This window comes from Bombyx mandarina, chromosome 07, assembly GCF_030267445.1.
Source record: "Bombyx mandarina strain Sakado chromosome 07, ASM3026744v2".
Taxonomy (NCBI): Eukaryota; Metazoa; Arthropoda; class Insecta; order Lepidoptera; family Bombycidae; genus Bombyx; species Bombyx mandarina.
Window position 1 is genome coordinate 4,448,607 of NC_143214.1, and position 16,901 is coordinate 4,465,507.

Consider the following 16,901-nt stretch of genomic DNA (forward strand, 5'->3'; position numbering starts at 1 on the left):
TATCAATATAACACTCTTGTCCTCAGATTAAAGCCCCATGAGCTCACCTACTCATTCGGTTACGCTGCCATAGCCCATAAGGTTATAAGTTTAGGTAGGAAAAAAAATACATTCTTGTTGTATATATCGCACCCTTAGAATTGGTTTTTCTAGTATTTTAATGTATTAAGGCATGTGCTTAATTTCATCAGATTTAATAAATGGAAAAAGTACGTAGATTTTTTTCTAAACTAAAAAAGACTATTAAATTTTATAAACTGATAGAATAAATGTTTATAAGCCACTCGAAGTATAAAATTAATTTTCTTAATTTTTTTTTAAATTCCATTGTAGGCTGACCAGCATACGGCCCACCTGATGGTGACCGTCGCCCATGGACTTCAGCAATGCCAGGGGCAGAGCCAAGCCGCTGCCTACCGCTTAATACTCTCCACAAGTCTTGTTTGAAGAAGGATATGTCTAAGCGCTCGGGACACCGTGGAGGGGAGCTCATTCCATAGCCGGATGGTACGTGGCAAAAAAGACCTCTGGAAACGCACTGTGGATGACCGCAGTGGCTCCAATTAATATGGATGAACTCTACTCCGGTGGCGGGCGGTGCGATGGTAAAAACGAGATGTCGGTATGAAATTCTTTAGTTTTTAGAATTTAAATTGCAAAGGTGCGATATGCTGAAGCTGAATATGAATAAAATCAAGTACATATTTCTAATTGGATCACCGTATGAAGTATTTTCGATTGCGTCCTGAATCACCGGCACTAAGTTATGCAGCGTACAGACTACAATGTGGAGAAGTATCGTGTCCCTTTCCATTCAGACGATGTCGATGTTATCGCTAACTCTCGGGATTACATTATAAAAGGCATAATGCGTATTGGATGTTGACGAATTTTAATATATTACAAGGTATTTATTATACTTATAATAGTATCGTGATTCATAGTGATAGGCAATCCACAACGCAAACCTTTAATAGTAAAGTCTAGGCAAAAGAATCCCGTTTTTGCAGGATAAACGTCAGAGCACCGTGGTTCCTAAGGAATGTGGATCTCCATGATGACCTGGAGCTTGACTCAGTCAGTAAGTATTTACAGTCGGCATCATTGCAAGAACGCGGCACGACATTAAATCCTCTTGTCGTGGCCGCCGGTAACTACATACCCGATCCTGTGGACTGAATGGTAAACAGTCGACGTCACCCTAAACACGTTATTACGGATCCTCCCAATCCATTAAGGGTGCTTTTAGATACCTCAAGCACCGGTCACTGTCCTCGCCGAACCGGTCGCTTTCGACGAAGGGCTCGACGAGTAAATTAATCCATAGACACAGCCTACTGAGTTTCTCGCCGGATCTTCTCAGTGGGTCGCGTTTCCGATCCGATGGTAGATTCTGCGAAGCGCTGCCCTTGCTAGGATCAGTGTTAGCAACACTCCGGTCTCAGCCCCGTAAGGTCACCTACACCTCAAGGAGAAGCTGAAATAGCCTCTCAAGGCTACCAGCATAGGTAGGGAAAAAAAAGAAAAAAAAGAGAATAGAGTATTGATGGAAATTACTATAGGAAATATGTTAGTCAGTTCTTTTTTTTACGCTGGAGGGGTTGCTTATATCCTTAACGCCTTTATAGTTTCATTATCTTGAATCCGGCCAGGAAGTGATTCCGTTTAGAGTCTAGCAGCTCAAGGGCAGCTGCTTCGCGAGTGTGAAAACCTAACCTTAAGTACACCTTTATTTAACAGCTTTTTTCTAACTTCCGTCGTGGACAGCGGTAATAATAATAGTAATAATAACTTCTGTTAAAGAAATAATCAACATGTATTTCCTAAAAGGTTTGGGACGTCATAAAAACACACGGTCAATTCGCACGAACGGAACTATAGTTCAAACAGAACTAGGAGGCATTTATTTCTGGAAACAGTTTATAAGGTCTCTCTCGGCGGAACACTTACATTATTCAGGGCCACAGTCACGCTTCCTGCAACTTATAACCTATTCTTATTTGTTTTTACATAATATTGACAATTTGAAATTCCCTTAGAATTGGCAACGCTAAGTTAATTGCAGAAAGTGAAAAATACAAGCAGAATGTATGTAGAGGTTTCATTCAATAATAACACTTGAGCATTTTGGTGAAGGGTATTAAAGGTTATTTTTGAATCACGTACACTTATTATAATTTCTGTCAAATAACAATTGAGACAGACTGGTGCTACTGACTAACTGTTTTTGGGTTTGGTATCCCAAGACTGGCACTTACTTATACAAAAGTGCAACAATGTAATTTCTACCTTTCAGTTATATTAATCGGTTTATTTTATTTTATTAATATTATTTGAGGTGGTTTTGGTTTTTTTAATTAGATTTATTCGTTTAATGGTTTATTTAATTAGGTATATTGCGGGCTCTGCATGAAATTGTAAAACAATTTTTTGTGGGCGAGACTTTGAATGGTGCGTTTTATACATAATGTGACATCGGTTCTTTTCATCCCATTTACATAGTTAGATTTTTTATTTTTACGATAAATCCGTAGTCAAACTGATTGTATTACTGACTCATTTGTACTGAATGATGGGACACATACACACAAATATAAAATACATATAAAAAGTAATCTCACAACAACAGCTTTATTTTAAAAATAAAAAGAAGATGAAAACATCATAAGAACTATTTTTTTTTATATTGCGTATTAAATAATTTTCTTCGTACAAATCTATCGTTTTTTTAAGCGCAAAAATAGAATGTGTTTGTTTAATTTAAAACAAATGTCTCCGTGCCTTTCTTTGTTTGCTTGGGTGGTACAGCGCAGCAAAAAACCGCAGATTATACACGGACGCCATATTTGTTTTTCGACTGTGAAAAATCGCGTTTCTCGTCGGTTTGCGGTTGGTTTTTAAGTAATATTAATGTATTCGCATTACGTAAGACTAATTTGGGTTTGGGGTTTTTAAACACATCTGCCTGTCGCGTGTGATCTTTGTGTATTTTTACCTCATAATAATAAATAGTGTGGCACATAATTTGCCCTACACACATCGTCTTATCTGTTCTACGTAATCTCAACGTTTAAAAATGTACATTTACAAGTAGGTATCGGAAAGTTTTAAGCCGCTATTGTTATTGTTGTGGCATTGTTAAATAAGAAGCGGCTACTTTGCTATTTTTATGTGTTTTGTTCGTATGAAGCTATCGGATGTAAAATACAGTTCAGTTAGTGACTTAATTCATTCGCGAAGCAGTTGCTCTTGAGTTATTAGGTCTCCTTCGGAGGCGCTCGGGCAGTTGTTAGCAAATCCCACCCCTCCTGGCTGATCCTTTGCTCGCCCACCTGTCCTGGCGAAACTGAAAAGGCCCCCGGGCCACCAGTAATCTTTCAATCATAAAAAAATAGTGATTTAATTCAGTGATGAGAAGTAAATATAAATCATTTATTTTGCTACATAAATTTGCGCATGTTAAATGCCAGTTCGTTATTTTTACTACCTTCAAACGCAGATGAGCACACGATCCAGCCCATATGATGAGTAGTCAGCGTGGTTTCCGTGCCTTAGCAATAGCTAAGTCATAGCCAAGCCATAGCATACTGTAAAGAAGTAATAAACCTCGTTTGAAAAGTGGGCGTTTATTTCCACGAAAGGTACTGTTTAATTTGTGTAGTGTCTGTTGCTTCTCATGTGCAAACCATAGACAAAGCATTTGATCTCATAAACTGTGATTTAGTTTGGCGACATCCCCCGTAATTGGTCCGGAGCCAACGTGTTTACACTTCGATGTCGTTTGGCCGTCGTAAACAATGTTGTCGGTTGTTAATTATTGTTACGCGAAGCTTAGTGGATCGTAACAAAGTGTTAATTGGAGCGGAAATGGGAAATGTACGAGCGGTTTTGCAGTTGTCACAGAATACGTATTTTTGTTACTAAGATTTGTGAGTATGAAATATGTTTAATATAAATTAACATTATACATTTGTATAGCCTTTTATATTGAAACGACCCATTTAAGATTTTTGTAGTTTTTATCTACATTCATTTTTGTTTGTTGTGAAACAGCATGTTTATGGCTCGTGGAAATTTATTATAATAATTACATTCGCCATGTATGTATCTATCGCATATTTAAAAAACGTGTCAATATTAAAAAAAACACACACACACACTAATTGGCAACACTAAGCATGCAGTGCAACTCCCTGTAATAAATACCTTGACCTAAAGGTCTTAGTTATCAGGTCATAAAACGCTTTCAAAGAAAAGTAATAATTACATTTCAAATCAAATCTAAATGTTCGTACAGTCAACATGCTTCCTGAAATCACTACTTTCCTTTTAAAGTATAAAGGCGATGACAGATGACATTCGTCTCTTCACACTTCTCACGTGTTCGTTGCCTAATTAGGTTAATTTTTTATTTGTACTCTAGCAGCTTTAGATCAACAACTCTTTTAGTGATTTAAACTTTATTACCGACCCTTAGAGTTCTAAATTAGATTTTGTTTTAAATTGAAATCATTTTGATGTTGGCATTTTCTTATTTTAGGCAATGGGATTCCGGTGACTTCCTTATTAGCGTCACACACTATGTATTTATAAATATAATAGATTCTTGTGATTCTGCTCCAACGAATTGTAATCTAACGTTGACATAAACATTGTACTAATAAATTATTTATTAGTAAAATGTCTATGAAAACGATTGTTTTATCAATAATCGGCGACACACGCACTTCACGACGTAAGGGCACGACCACACTGTCGTGAGGCACGTGCGTGTGTCGCGTGCCTTATTGTTTACGAGTCTGTCGTGAGTACTCGACCGATCAGCATGTAAACGGCTAATTTAAATGATAATATTAAAAAAATGTATTTGTTTCGTCCCATGATAGTTTAAGCTCAGGACACATGTGTGGTTGAAAATAATTTTTTTTCAAATTATGGTAGACTAGCGACCCGCCCTCGCTTCGCTTCGGAAACTGTACTTTATTATTGATTTCTCCACTATTTAATGGATGTTATTATACATATTCACCTTCCTCTTCAATCACTCTATCTATTAAAATGAACTGCATCAAAATCCGTTGCGTAGTTTTAAAGATTTAAGCATACATAGGGACATACAGATATAGGGATACAGATAGAGAAAGCGACTTTTATACTATATAGTGATACCTCATTCAAACTCTTCATTATCAAATCAATGATATATTTATTGACATATGGTCTAGCAAAGACATGGCTTCAGGGAAACTTAATCAGAAAAAAGGCCACGTATGAGAGCTACCTCCACATCATACGTCTGTTTTATTATGCATGTAGGTACGACCGCCCTGCTGTTAATGCTGTTGAGTCTCTATATCGAGCAAGGATTATGAAGCAGTTATGTTTCGGTTTGAAGGGTGGGGCAGAGGTTGGACTGTAAAAACTGAGACTTAGAACTCATGTCTGGATGTGAGTAATGGCATTGACGTGATTGATGTTTATGGGCTTCATTGACCACCTAACACCAAGTGGCCAATGAGCTCGTCCATCGATTAAAGCAATGAAAAACAAAAACCTTATTTTCTAACTTGACCTATTAAATTGTATCCTGACATGCCCAGCCAAGCTTTGTAATGAGCAGAGCTAGGTCACAAAGGAAGCCGCTTGTTTAATTGCAGTCCAAATCAAATCCCGACAAAGCACAGTAATGGGTTGTGTCAGAATGAAACACCTACAACAGGTTTATATAATGCAGCGTAATAGTTGTGGTTTCGTATTGAGAGACCTTCACTAAAATGCAATTAACATGTAACACAAATCTACAATTTAATTGACTTAACGAGAAGCCGAAGATGCAACTTGGGTAGGATTCCTACAAGCAGCAAGGGGACCTGTTGGAGGGCAGAGGAATTCGCTGGATGTGGACAACGTAGGAGCGGTCGTTGTGGCGAGTCTTCGAAGAGGTCTACATCTAGCAGTGGAGGTCTGTGGGATGATAGTTAGATAACGATAAGCAAGAAATCGTAAGGACGCTCAGGCAGTTCTTGGCAAATTCATCCCCTCCTGACTGAGCGCTGTAGTTCGCAAACTGGTGGTAGGACCTCATGTGAGTCCACACGGGTAGGTACCACCACCCTGCCTATTTCTGCCGTGAAGCAGTAATGCGTTTCGCTTTGAAGGGTGGGGCAGCCGTTGTAACTATACTTGAGACCTTAGAACTTATATCTCAAGGTGGAGGGCGCATTTACGTCGTAGATGTCTGTGTTCTCCAGTACCACTTAGCACCAGGTGGGCTGTGAGCTCGTCCACCCATCTAAGCAATAAAGAAAAAACCGTCTTGGATAAGCCGCGATCCATCAAAACCAATAATAATAACTTTTAATAGTATACTCCTAGCTTTAGTTAGGCACCTGCCACCTACACCGAGTCGTGGAACCTACAATTAAGGTCTAATTAACTAATTGTATAACTTGATTAGATTCACCTACGTTATATTTAGTCTGAACAATGGCCTCGAGTTGATTCGTTCACGAACCCTACCATTGTGAGCTTTTGAAGTCAAGGTTGAAGAAAATATAGCGTTATCATACTCTTTAGTACGATAACGCTATATTTTCTGGTGTGATTTGTTCATATTATGTATTTTATTACCTTGGAATTAAGAATGAGTCCCATTAACAATTTAAATTAATTAATGTGAAAAAGTTGATTTGTTTATCGCTTGTGTCAGGGATACGATATTCCCACAGCTAATTACTCTTTTCAATCTTCGTTTGAATCAAGAGCATTTCATCCCACCACTGGATAATCATAGAAAATGATCTCTAAAAGCATATCGAAAAGCTTAACGCAAAGGAATCGGAACAATCGTCTCAAAACATTCTTTTGAAGGATTGTTTTGTTTTGATAAAATATTTCTAAAATTATCTTTATATTTATCTAAAAACTCTATTACAGCTATGTCTTTGTCATTATCACTGTTCCGACTCTCATATTTTTTCTGCTCACCGAAGATATACATGGATCAGAACCGCGTTTAATTTCATCAACAAGTCTTAAGACAAAACGAACCAGCATAATGATCCCTTTACATTTGCTTCTCTTCCTTTAGTTTTAGATAAGGCTTTGGTATTCGGTGGAAGACTAATCAAGTTATCCGAAATACGAAAGACGTAAATTGCGATTCGGTCTGTTCAAACATTCGGAGTATTTCAAAATCGTTGTGTTCATATTGTGAAAACGTATATAACTCCTTTGTCTACTTAACCTCTTCAAGGACGATTTTTTTAAGTACAAAAAACATGAATTATATTTTATTCTTTACTGCCTTAGTTCATTTTACATTGAAATGTTACTGAACAAGTAACAAAAATGATGAAAATAGTGAATATTCATTAAAAAAAATTAATGTCCATGTAGGTGGCCATTTAGTGTATAAATAAATATACAAAAAATAAAAAAAACAAAATTGCACGTATATCAATGTTACTACTGAACAGGTTAATACAAACTTTTAACAAAAACCGACTGCTACAAAATAAAATAAGAATTTTAAGTCATATGAAATGATCATTATTAAGAATAGGTACCTAATTTAAAAAACTGTTGGTCAAATTTTGCACCAGTACTTGCATGAAGTACCAGATTTTAAATGAAAAATAACTATAAAAATCGGTTCACCTAGAAAAGGTTCTGAAGAAACACATAAAAAAATATAGTCGAATTGCTAACCTCGTTCTGTTTGAAGTTGGTTAAAAAAACCACTAAAATGAAAAATATTATACATCAAAAATATTAGGTAAATTACAACATGAAAATGCTAAGAGTTTTTATGAGGCAATTTTGTCTCCATGCAATTGTCACGTATTAAATGTGCCGTGACCCGTAATGACCCTACCTGAGTGCCTAACTATGTTAGTATTAGCACGTGTGACAATCACTACCCCTTTGCGTCATTATGTAGTGATGCGATACGTTAAATCGATACCTCGACAGTTTCGTGCGGATATAGTTTTGGTAGACTTTTGTTTCTTCAGTGATATATTCTTGATCATGGTGCTCATAATGGTAGCGCTTGGTGGTTAGTGTTTGGTTGACGAACCTCCTAGCTATTTTCCATCTACTTCGATCGATAGTTTTGCTTACTTTTTTAAATTTAACAAGATCTGTCAAGATTATTAGTGAATGACGGTACAAATATCTGCTTTTTACTTGACCTTGGACTACAAGTCTCTGTACTAAATTTTCTCCAATGAATTAAGATATTCTTTTTGCGATGATTTGAATGATCACTGTCCCCCACATTATTTAACAATCGTAATGATTTCATGCTATCGGAAATTGTAAATAAGCGGGTAGCTGTAACATTAATTAGTTGTATTGTTGCTAATTGTTTTCTCTTGCGTTTTTTGTTCTTATTATGACGTGTTACTGATTGATAACTTTCGTGCGTGACCACGAAAACTGTGAAGTTATTCTAAACGTCGGGAATAGTATAACGACAATTAAAATCCAATATTAAACTGTAACAGTAGTTTTAATTACGGGTACGACTTAATTAACACTTGGGACTTGCGAACACTGAAGAATAAATTAAAATGTTTTCTCTTTATATAATATAAAATAAGACGAAATTTATAACATGACTGGTTCATTAGATAAAATTACCCGCTAATTTTATTCACCTTATACCAGAAATGTTAGATTGTACAGTTCGTCAAATCATGCTAATTGCTTTATCTCATCAATAGTCCGGGCAAGATCTAATAACCCTTGCATTAGACACCTTTAGCTCTAACACTAGGAGTAGGGACTCCGGTAACCGTACTTGTCGAATTCGGCAAAGAGTTTGACGTGCAGCCTAACCTAAATCAGCCCGCTGAGTTTCTCGCCGGATATTCTCAGCGGGTCGCGATTGCGATCCGGTAGTAGATTGATTCGCGAAGCAACTACTCTTGAGTTGTTAGGTCTCCTTTGAAGGCGCTCGGGTAGCTGTTAGCAAATCCCACCCCTCCTGGCTGAGGCCTTGCTCGCCCACCTGCTCTGGTAAAACAGGAAAGGCCTTCGGGCCACCAGTAATCTCTCAAACTTAAAAAAAAGTCCGGGCAAACATTTGATTTTCTCATGTCGTTCGTATATACATATCATCTGCATACGTAATCAACGGGGTTTTTAGAAACGGGCATAGGGTCATAAGGTCTCACGAAATTAATCACACAACCTATTCGAACCTTCGGGTAACAGCTCGCCCCGTATGGCATTCGTTTTCATTTCAAACTAGCTGACCCGGCAGACTTCTTAGTGCCTCAATCGATAAATAAAAGAAATAGAAAAGATAAATAAAAAAAACAAAAGGAATCCGTCCGAAGGGGAACACATCAAAGGAAAAACAAAATTGTTTGTTTTTATATAATTCCGAGCATTTTCATATTTTTTCACCTTTTAAAGCTTCTCTGGACTTCCACGAATAATTCAAGACCAAAGTTAGCCAAATCGGTCCAGCCGTTCTCGAGTTTTAGCGAGACTAACGAACAGCAATTCATATATAGTTATATCATTTCAAATATGCAGCCACCCGCATCGACGCCCAAGATTGTTGTCATAACTCTCTCACTAAAAGCCCGGTAAAAAGTAAACGAGATATTAACAATTTACCGGCTAGGATGTAAAACAATTTCGAAGACTCAACTACTTACATGTCACAATATAAGACAACGAAAAAAAACATTCCCATATCAAAATTACCAAAAAAAAAAAACTTTCTAAAATCACATACATAATTACAACGTAAACAACTATCACGCAGGTCAATCAAAGTCTTTTTTTCTTTTACAAAAACTAAAATGTTTAATGTCACAGAATCTCATTGTTATTCATAGGTTTCTTTATCGATACCTTAATTATCGATGTTCGGTAATGAGTGTCCCCGCACTGGGATCGTTATGCGTTGAGTCCTTGGCCTTGTAATTAGGGGCCATAGTGAGACTGCGACATTAGATACGTTAGCGGCCTAATATTCGAACGGCTGTCGTACGTAATGGCATTTGTGTGACGATGCAGAATAATTAGGTTCGTCTGGGAAATGAGTTAGTTGCTTGTGGTTTTTCGTCGGACAATTTGCGGTTACTATGACACTGTAGTGTTGTCAGAAATACTTTTTTTTTTCTTAACAATTGGCGTGTTCTAAGCAAGTTTTTTTAATGTTTTCGTAATATCATTCAATTTCTCAAATGGCTGATTTTTTTTAGTTGAGTGCTATAACTCTATATATAGTCTCATGATTCACATTATGAGAAACACGCCGTAGATAATGGTCCTGGCAGTGTTGATGTCCATGGACCGCAGTTATCATTCGCCATTATGTGGTATGCTCGTTTGCCTTCGAAGGCCATTGAAATTTAAATATAGAATTACATATTTATAAACAAAAGATTACATAGAATTTGTTGGGATAATCTTTTATTCAGTTTATTTACAAACAGATATAAATAAAAAAGTAACGAACATTTTGAATTTAAATCTACAAGTATTATGAAAACATTTGCAGTACATTTGACACAATTCAACAAATCCAGATGGCACGATTACTTACCTACCAACTGTCTAATTACATTCATAAACACAAAATCACTGTCAGTCTGTGAACCATTATGTAACAATGCACCAGTCAGCCATATAGATCGATTTCCTGAACACATTTTGTTGGAATTGTCCAAAACGTGCCAATGCATCATTGTAGTGCAAATGTGCAATCGACCACAGATTGCGTTTAGACCGATGTCGCGGAAGTCCACCTTTTCGATAATGGTTTCGTGCAACTATAGTTCGAAAAAAAATTTTTCACTGCTCTTTATTTTGTAAGTTCAAATTATAGCTTAACTTAAGCCAGAATCAACAGAGCTCAGTTAAAATCCAAACTAACAGGTAATGCAAAAGACCTAACATATTTCTGTTATATGTAGTTAAATATACGCAAAAGAAATAAATAAAATAATAGAAACTAGAGTTCCCGCAGTAGTCGAAATTTGACTATAATTAATTGGAATTGTAAGTTTGTACACTATTATGATTGTATTTTATACTTCTATAATCACAAATTTTGCCAAGACTACACTATAAAAAATATTAACAAAGACAAACAATATTTAATCTATTCTCAATTTGACAACAGACGTCAAGAACAAAAGTTTGACAATAAATAGTATGCATGCGTGTGTGCGTCAAATCCATGGTATGTAGTGTGTGTAATGTTTTCTTTATTGATTCAATGTATCTTTTATGCATTATTTAAAAAAAAATATTAGCATTGTACTCTTCTTCTCTATAAGTGTGGAAAATTTCATACTCCTCCGTCCGCGCAATTCTCGTAAAAAGGGATACAAAGTTTTTGCTTCACGTATTAATATATAGATAAAAGACTCATTACAGTGAACCAATTGTAATTTTCACGTAACCCGATGATGAGGAAATGAGATATCTGCCATCCCTCATGTCGCCATAAAGATAAATTACCTATCACATTATACTACTTAGACGGAACATTTTGAAGAGTTTTTTTGGTTTTTGTTTTATGCCTAATTTCAATTGATATTTCAAACGGCCTCAATTAAAAATTATACAAGCCCGTGCGTTGTACAAACTATTTTCTATTCAAAGCGCATCCACGGTGTCGTAACGCAATCGGAAATGCACCGGGCGGCATATGTCTGGAAAGGGTTGCGTTTGACACCTACCGGCTTATTGTACTGTTGTCCAAGTTGTGAAAAAACTTGCCTGCTGCGATCTGTTACATTTATTGTTAAGGGGGACGGATTTGGGAATCTATCGTGATCGTACTTAAATTTCCATACATATGCACATTCCATACATATACACATTCCATAACATGTCTTCGATTGCGTCTTTGTTATTCGGCTTATACAGTTCGACGAGCAAATTAACCTATAGACACAACCCACTGAGTTTCTCGCCGCCCTAGACACGTCCTTACGGATCCATCAGATCCAATAACCTTTGCATTACACGCCTTCAGCTCTAACACTAGGAGCAGGCTTAGGGACCTCGGTAACCGTACTCGTCGAACTCGACTAAGAGTTCGCCGTGGAACCTAACCCATGAATCAGCTCGCTGAGTTTCTCGCCGGATCTTCTCAGCGGGTCGCGATTCCGATCCGGTAGTAGATTCATTCGCGAAGCAGCTACTCTTGAGCTGTTAGGTCTCCTTTGGAGGCGCTCGGGTAGCTGTTAGCAAATCCCACCACTCCTGGCTGAGCCTTTGCTCGCCCACCTGTCCTGGTGAAACTGGAAAGGCCTCCGGGCCACCAGTAATCCTTCAATAAAAAAATAAAAAAAAGTTTCTCGCGGGATATTCTCAGTGGGTCGCGATTCCGATCCGGCGGTAGATTCTGCGAAACACTGTTCTTGCTAGGGCTAGTGTTAGCAAATTCTCTCGTTGAGCCTGTGAGCTCACCTACCAGTCCGGGCGTAGCTGGAATAGCCCCTTAGGTTACCAGCGAATAGGTAGGCAAAAAGAAAATGTTCGATCGCTGTTACGATGCGTGTCGCAACCATCCAGGGGACTTCCCTACGCTGCTTCCCTAGCAGTTATTCGATAATATGGCAGCTTTAGTTGACCGGACTTAATGGGCTAAGAGAAAAAGAGTTAGGTTACATTTATTAGGATTAATTATTTTTTTTTGCTGAAGATAGAGTCTTAGCGATGATCGAAACGTAGCGTTTACGTCATTGTATACAACTTTATGTCGCATAAGGATGATAAGCAATTAATTTTTAATCTCTACAATAGTCTTTTCTAGTTTTATCCTAGAATAATAATCCTAGAGCAAATATTTACTTACCGTACGATGTATGTGTATTACTTTTTAAGACTAGAAAACAAATAAAAAATAACTGACTTCTTAGATCTTTCTTCAAAACACAAACCCTATTTTGAAGCACGAAAGAGGGTAGTACGAAATGTCAGTTGCGATTGAGATTGTCTTTCGCACTCTACACTTCAAGTCTGAAGGACAACAAACAGCAATTTTTAAGTAGCTTGAAACTTCTTTTTAACTAATTATTAAAATTATCATTAAAAACTATTTATTTATTTTGGGAAACCAACAGTACAAAATAAACATATAATATTTAAAAAAATAGCTAAAACAGTAAACCTAATATGTAAGAAATTTAGTAATTTAAGTTTACACAAAATAACAAAACAAAAAAAAAGGAACACAATACGCACATATTATTATGTACATCAACATCCCTACTTAATATATAAATGTGAATGTAAGTTTGTTTGTTACGCTTTCACGCGAAAACTATTCAACCGATCACCATGAAACTTTGTACACATATTCTTGGAGGTATTAGAAGATTACTAAGAAAAAAAAAAATTTTTTTTACGAAAAATTAAAAAATTGTTTGTCAAAAAATCTCGAAATCTAGCTTCTTCAACGCCATCTACCGGTTCAGTAATGAAGTTCTAATCGTGAGTACTGTAATACCCACGGAATAGATAAATAAGGTTGGAATGGTAATGTAGGCGGGGCAAGCGTGCCACAGTTATGATTGTACAAACATAACTCGACCGATTCCTTCATTCACCGCGTTTAGTGCGCTTCGGACTACTTTGGCGAACAGATCTCCGCTTTATAATGCCGTGTTGTGCATTTATAACTTATAAAACAAAAAATCAGACCTCAAGTATAGAGCGAGGAGGTATATCTTTCGATCGGTAAGTCGAAATTACCATTTAATTACAATATTATTTGTCTAAAACATAAAAATATACTGAGCATTATGAAATTCCAAACATTAACAATATTATTGCAGCAAGTTATAAATAGCATACATTGCGCGATGTGTACTCGCCCAATGAACGCAATGACCAAGTCAGCTTCCAATGTACTACATGCATTGTGCTCTCTACACTTCAATCTTTGAAATTTCGGCCTTTGCCCTGATTGGCCGTGGTGCAGTTTGTCGATAGTGAGGTGACCATGTGGTGAAATAAAATCATCGACAGAATTCTCGACTATATTTACATTTGACATGGATAATTTTTGCATTATTTTATATTTAATTAATGATACCTAGTATATTCTTAGTGAGACGTATTTTGAGTAAAATAAATATGTATTATTATTATTGAATTATTATCATTGAATTAAAGTGAAGGTATAATATAAAGGGACATGTAGACCTCTCATTTGCGGGTATTTACTATATTGTCTAAGACGTATTAAAATCTAAGTAAAATGCTATTTGACTTATGCAGTAAATTAAAAATTTTAGGTTTCCTAAAGAACCTAACACCAGGGAACAATGGATTGACGTGACAGGTAGAGGAAACTGGAGACAAAGACGAGTACTATTTGCCCTAAAATTTTTACTGAAAATGATTTTACCATAAAAAAAGTCAGAATACACTTAGTTTTGAAAAATTCATTCGCAATTAATAGCAAGCGCCAACTGCTTAACAAATACGTTTTATTCCAGCGACAGTGACTATTTGTAATTAATAAAAGTAAAATAGTTTTTTTTTTCAATATTTATTTCATGTTTGATTTTCTCCATTCATTCATCAGATAATTTATCGATAAAGAATATCGATTTTATCAAGCACTAGCGTGTATGAACATTTTTATTGCCTTTTTGCGTGTGTGAGTGTGTATGCCTACGGTTGTTTTGTGCTAGTTTGCGAACGAATATCTGGATAATATTGGAAAAAATCTTTCAGTGTTAGATAGCCCATTTATTGAGGAAGTCTATAGGCTATATAATATCGCGGTAAGGTCAATACAAGTGGAGCACCAATAAAGAATGTTTCAAAATAGAGGTTTAAATAGCTCTAACAAACAATCCAAAATAGCTTTATATTGAGAATCTTTAAATAGCTTTATATTTATAAAATAGCTTTATATTAAGGATCACAGTTCGGCCCTGCGCAGGCTACTGTGTCGTGTGCCCTGAGCGGCTGTTAGACGACGTTAGAAGTGCCGGTCGTCACGGCCTCAGTAAGTACACGTGGTGTAGTCCGTCCTTACATCAAAATATACAGGGTGAACGTGAACCGTTCTCTCGAAGACGACGCGCCAATATAAAAACAAAATAAATAATAATTAAAAAAAACTAACAAAATACGCTTTTATAGAAAATTCAACTAAAAATAGAAAATAAATTTTAATAAATTTGAATTAAAAATAGTGTAAGAAAAAATGTTTTTTTTGTAAAAAAGCGTGAGGATTTGCTAATAGCTACCCGAGCGCCTCTAAGTCCAAATGTTGTTGCTCGTAACTTGTATATAATAATAATTTATTTACTAACGTTGAAAACATTTACACATAACAGCTTGCTAAAAACTCTCTACACTAGGCACTGCCTGTCTCGTGGAGAGTTTTTTTACAGGAGTATCTTAAAACTAGTATTAACGGTGCTCAATATACAAGTAAAATGAAATGGTTAAGCGAATATTATATACAAATATATATATAAAAAAAACACAGGTGTAATAATTTTTACTATGCGTGTTTAGTTTTTTATTTATTTTTTATTGCTTAGTTGTGTGGACGAGCTCACAGCCCACCTGGTGTTAAGTGGTTACTGGAGCCCATAGACATCTACAACGTAAATGCGCCACACACCTTGAGATATAGTTCTAAGGTCTCAGTATAGTCACAACGGCTGCCCCACCCTTCAAACCGAAACGCATTACTGCTTCACGGCAGAAATAGGCGGGGCGGTGGTACCTACCCGTGCGGACTCACAAGAGGTCCTACCACCAGTAATTAAATTATTTATTTAATAAAATTAGTTACTTAATGCATTTCAGAAATGTAAATTATTAAAATTAAATTCATTTATCTTGAAAATGTCGTAAGAGAGATTCAGGCATCTGTCAAATATCTTGCGTTGTATGTGGGCTATCCGTCACACCGGTATCCTGCCTATTTTTACTCGGAAGCAGTCATGTATTCCGGTATATAGGGTGGGACAACGTCGTGGAATAAAAAAAGTGTGTGTGTCCGCTCCGACGCACGACTGGAGTTTACTGGATATAAAAAATTAAACGAAACAATACGAGAAATAGTTCTATATTACGACAACACGATACACTACAGATTATTAACAAATTAACGAGACACAAAACAAACGACTAACAAATATATGAAAATACAATAATGAGAGAAACGCGCGATCAGTACGAGGCTTTGTGGCGGACTGCCGGCGCAGCAGCCCGGCGTCACCTGCGATAACGCGGCCGCGCGTTGGCTCCTGATTGGCGCGCGCACGCATCACGCAATCAGGAGCCAATCAGGCGCATAACGCATTTCGTGTGACATGCTAGTACGATTTTGATTGGCGCGCGCACGCATCACGCAATCAGGAGCCAATCAGGCGCATAACGCATTTCGTGTGACATGCTAGTACGATTTTGGTCCCCATAATTTTCATACCCCGGGCCTATATATGTAAATCGATTCTAAAGGAGTAAACTCCAAAAATTGAGCATTTGATCTCATTTTACACGTGGATCGATCATGCTTATGGACTCCAACTACATAACATGTGAAGAGAGATCATGAGATCCCAGAATGTAATGATAAAAAAAACTACATCAACACGCATATAAATTATGCACAGACAGTCACGCGAGTACACAAAATTACTGTAGGTACATCGGAAGTAAATGCAGTCATGCATACAGAATTCACCCCTTAATAACTCTCAAGATTCACCCCTATCGCTGATGGCCGAAACACGTCCGTTATTAAGGCGACAAAAAGAAAAGATTCCGATCAACCAGTTGGACACGAGTTATGTTTATGCGAAAAGGAACCACCGTATTAATTGTTTCGATATTGAATTTACATATTGATATTAATTATGAGTGTTTTTTTTTATTGATTAAATAAT

General features: G+C 36.7%; 1 long non-coding RNA gene across 1 annotated transcript in view; it reads left to right on the plus strand.

The window, feature by feature from the left end:
- LOC149502611 (uncharacterized) overlaps positions 1-16,493 on the plus strand; it is a 42,331-nt gene extending 25,838 nt beyond the window's left edge. The window contains exon 2 of the long non-coding RNA XR_016323308.1: positions 16,001-16,493. This is a non-coding gene — a long non-coding RNA (uncharacterized LOC149502611). The remainder of the gene's footprint in view (positions 1-16,000) is intronic.
- Positions 16,494-16,901: the final 408 nt, after the last annotated feature.